This window comes from Notolepis coatsorum (genome assembly GCF_963971535.1).
Source record: "Notolepis coatsorum genome assembly, chromosome: 10".
NCBI lineage: Eukaryota > Metazoa > Chordata > Actinopteri > Aulopiformes > Paralepididae > Notolepis > Notolepis coatsorum.
Genome location: NC_140174.1, coordinates 101,526,422 through 101,531,714, shown reverse-complemented (window position 1 = coordinate 101,531,714; position 5,293 = coordinate 101,526,422).

The following is a 5,293-nucleotide window of genomic DNA, read 5'->3' as shown; positions in this document are numbered from 1 at the left end:
TAGATCGATCATCTAGTAATGCTCGAAACCTATTTGGCAGTGTCAATTTAACTCAACTCATTAATGAGCCTACTAGAGTTGATACTAGATCCAAGTCCCTGCTAGATTGGATTCTCGTCTCACACCCGGACAGAATTTCAAACTCTGGTGTGTTACCTGATAGTGTCAGCGACCATTCTATCATCTTCTGCATTTGGAAGATAAAGTTACCACGTCTACCACCAAAATGTATCAGGATAAGACAATGTAGGAATTTGAATATTGAGCACTTTATTCAAGATATAACATCTATAAATTGGGACAGGTTTAAATTGATTCCATTTGTTGAAGATGCATGGAATTTCTTCTACACTGAGTTTACTAATGTTATTGATGCTCCCTGGAAGATGCTCAAAGTAAAGGGTAGACACTTGCCCTGGATTAATAGTGAACTTATAAATCTGTATAAACAACGAGATAAGGCTTGGGAAAAGCATCGTCTGACATAGGATTCTGCCGACTTCATTGCATATAAACAAATACGGAACTTATGTACAACTAAAACAAGAAATGCTAAATCCAACTATTTCAAAGATTGTTTAAGCAATGAATTTAGCAATCCAAAACAGTTTTGGAAGAGAATCAACAGCATTACTAAGAAGTCATCTATAAATCCCACTCATATTAGAATTAATAATGAAGTTGTCAATGATCCCTCCTCAATTGCACTTGCCTTTAATCAGCACTTTAATTCTGTCTGCAGACTCAAATTTAATGACTCCTCATATTCCGATGTGCCTCTTAATAACACCAGATGCAACAGCTCTTTTACCTTTAGAAGTATCCGTCCGCTTGATGTTCAGAAGGTCATTGATGAATTAAGATTGGGTACTAGCTGTGGTTCAGATGGTATGGAGATCAAATTCATCAAACTTGCATCTCATGTATTATCATATCCTTTGTCTGATTTATTTAATTTATCTTTAACAACTAATGAAACTCCATTAAGCTGGAAATGTGCAAAAGTCATTCCATTGCATAAAGGTGGTGATCCTTCTGATCTCAATAATTATAGACCAATTTAAATTATTAATAGTATAGCAAAAGTATTTGAAAAACTAATTTTTAATCAATTATCCCATTATGTTAATGATTCTCATATTTTATCACCATGCCAATCTGGTTTCAGGCCAAACTACTCCACAACTACAGCCCTTCTGAAGTTGACCAATGATGTTCACTCAGCAATGGACAATAACATGGTTACTGGTGCAATATTTATAGATCTCACAAAGGCTTTTGATTTGGTTGATCATTATCTTCTTCTTGACAAACTGTGTGCTATTGGTGTCTCTAATAATTCTTTACTTTGGTTCAATTCCTATCTCCACCAGAGACGTCAGTGTGTATCATATCAGGGTAAACAGTCTGATTTTTTTATTATGGATAAAGGTGTTCCTCAAGGATCATCTTTAGGACCATTATTATTTTCTATATTTGTTAATGATCTCACCCTGATACCATCTGACTGTCTTACTCAATTGTATGCTGACGATACAGTGATTTATTCTTCTAAGTCTGATATTCAACAAATTCAGTACTCTTTAAAGACTCATTTTGATGCTGTCCAGAAATGGTTATCTATTAACAAACTTTTATTAAATAAGAAGAAGTCCTATAGTATGCTGTTTGGTACTAGATCAAATCTGGTGCAAATATCAAATCAGTTGTCGATTAAGTTTTTAGATGATGCTCCTCTTGAAAATGTCGATGAATATAAGTATCTGGGTCTTTGGCTTGATTCTCAACTCACCTTCAAGTCACATATTGATGCTGTGATGAAGAAAAAAAATTGTAGCCTGAGAATATTGTATCGTTCTATTAACTGTTTTTCTCTTCAGGTTAGGAAAATAATCATTATACAGCTGGTACTTCCAATAATGGATTACGCAGACATAGTCTATCAAAACACCACACTAACAAATCTCCGTCCTTTAAATGTTACTTATAATAGTGTTTGCAGATTTATATTGAGGTGTCCTCATAGAACCCATCACTGTCTTATGTTTGAGTTGTTAAACTGGCTTTCTCCCCAATTCAGAAGACATTTTCATTGGTTGCTTTTTGTTTACAAATGTATTTACTTTAATTATCCCCCCTATCTAAAGCAGTTCTTAACACCATATAGTTCAACGTATAATTTAAGACACACGGATCTTCCTTTCTTTAGTATACCTCGAACCATCAAAGCTATCGGTCGACTTGCCTTTAAATATAAAGCACCAGCTGATTGGAACAAACTGCCTAGTTCACTCAGATCTCTTACTTCTTACCGGTTATTCAAGATATCTTTGTTCACTCATCTACAGACTACTTGCACCTGTTATTGATTTACTGTGTTAGGGCTTAAATGTCGTTTTCAGATCAAATTATAATTTTGTTTGTGTTTTATAAGGGAACATATATATATTGGTGATCCTCTTGGGAGGAATCAGTGTGGATTGTGGGAGTGAGCTTGGGAGAGCGTCTGTCAGTGTATAAGTGCATTTGTTGTCTTGTTTTTTGTTTTGTTATGTATTGTATTGTATTGTATGTTTTGTATCCTATGTTAAGGACCCCCTCGAAAACGAGATAGCATATCTCAAGGGGTTTATCCTTCAAATAAATTTCAAATTTCAAATCTTAGTTATTTCATTCAAATGGTTACTCCCCTTAATTAGGAGCCAACAACGACGTTTTTGCATCCAAATGTTGCCCCAAGTCTTGTAGTACAACCGTGTGAAATAGGATTATTCTTTCCATTTAGACCTTTGAGTTTTTAAACTAGTTTTAACTAATTAGGAATTCAATGTGGCCAAATCGAGCTTTCTCGCGCTGCTATTTACAATCCTCTCGGAGGGCTCAAAAGGCCGTTTTCCATGATCGTAATAATGGATTATTATAGCTGGATCAAGTGTTTACAGGAAGTTGCTAAATGATCATTTCTTAATTTCGCCCCTAAAAACTAACGTTTAGATTGTTTTAATATATATATATATATATATAAATAAAATTTAAAATTTTAATTTAAAATTTTAATTTTTTTTTCTTTAATTGGTGGTATTACTTTTAATTTCATATTCCACCTCTATATATATTGTAGACCATCTCACAGAGGTGGAATATGAAATTAAAAGAAATACCACCAATTAAAGAAAAAAAAATTTAAAGCAGAAAAACGTTTGACCTCCCTAACCTTTTATACACGAGGCAGGTGATGTCTGGTGGTTGGCTAACCCCTGGTAAGCAAGTATAACCAATTGAAGTATACGAATTTCGGGAGGAGGCACCAGTGTCACCATGCCCGCCGTGTCACCATGCCCGTTGTGTCACCATGCCCGTCGTGTCACCATGCCCGCCGTGTCACCATGCCTGTCGTGTCACCATGCACGCCGTGTCACCATGCCTGTCGTGTCACCATGTCCGCCGTGTCACCATGCCTGCCGTGTCACCATGCCTGTCGTGTCACCATGCCCATCGTGTCACCATGCCTGTCGTGTCACCATGCCTGTCGTGTCACCATGCCCGCCGTGTCACCATGCCTGTCGTGTCACCATGCACGCCGTGTCACCATGCCTGTCGTGTCACCATGCACGCCGTGTCACCATGCACGGCGTGTCACCATGCCTGTCGTGTCACCATGCCCATCGTGTCACCATGCCCGTCGTGTCACCATGCCTGTCGTGTCACCATGCCTGTCGTGTCACCATGCCTGCCGTGTCACCATGCCTGCCGTGTCACCATGCCTGCCGTGTCACCATGCCCGCCGTGTCACCATGCCCACCACGCCGTGTCACCATGCCCGCCGCGTGTCACCATGCTCGCCGTGCCGTGTCGCCATGCCCGCCGCGCCGTGTCACCATGCCTGCCGTGTCACCATGCTCGCCCCTATTCCTCTAATTCGCCTTGCCTGGTGTTGGTACAGGATATTATCGGCTGCAGATCAAGATTCGGGGTCCTAGTAGAGTAATAATAACGCACTTCCTTAGATATGCGCATGTGTGCCTAATGGCGATAACCGACGTGGTGCAAGTACTTGATCTGCTTTTAGAATTTGTGTGTTTGTTTGTTTGTTTGTTTGTTTGTTTGCATCTCCCATCTCCTGACATACATTAAGTTGTTTGTCATTAACGGAACGTAGACCAATCTCAGTCACTCTTATTGTCTGGGACCAAATTCGGTCACGCCCATTTTGCGCGACATCCAGGCTTTTTTTACCGTCAGCGTTTGGGAATTTCATGTCGACAGGTAGATGAAGTGAAATTATACTTATTTTAGAATATATATATCAAATTTCATGAGTATTCATCTATATTTAGTCATCTAAAGACTATTAGATATGAACCTATGTACCAGTAAAAAGTGGGAATCTCTAGAATGTGTTTTGGGCGACGGTGTTTACGGAAGTGCGGGTAGCCTCTCAAGTTGAAGATACCCAACACTTTCTGTTGTCAGTAGATGGCAGCATTGGTTTAAAATTAAAAGGTGAAAATGTTATGACTACAACATGAATACAATTCCCAAGACCTTTAGCACAGGTCACAGGTCACAGGTCACTGGTCACTGGTCAGCACCAGATTAGGAAAACGCGATCTGAACAGCGTTAAACTATTAATGGGACCTGAGTACAGTGATCGAGAATGGTCACCCAATTATCTTAACAAAAGTGCATCATTAGCATTATGTTTGTTGTCTAAACGGGAACATAATGGTACAATTTAAGATTTGAATGTTATCCGCATATAAAGGACAAATAAAACATCGTTAATTTGTAAGAAACCTCAATGAAAACGGCACAGGGTAAGTTATATTCGCTATTGTTATGAAAATGTGATAGAATCCTATAAAAATGTGGACGCATTTGGTCACCGTGACGCAGATTTTACTTTTCTTGTGACATGTATTGTAAAGGTTTCTTATTATATTGTGTCATCTGTAAGCCCCTGTTCATTGTATAGAACCAATTGACAACGGCATTATTGTCATTATTATTATGATGATGATTATTTATTTTTTTATTATAATTATTATTGGCTTCAAAGTGTGCGGAATGGTTATTACAATTACAGATAAACACCAGCCACAATGCTCTCTCCATCAGTGTTTATTGGGTTTAGAGTACATGTAATGAATTTATTGTTCACATACTGTATGTCAATATAATCGTATACATGCTGTGAATATCTCGTAGATATAAGACTATTATTTTAACGACCAGCAGCTGGAGAAACCCACTCAGTCCCAGGGTTCCCAGGGTACCCAGTAGTGGCGATGG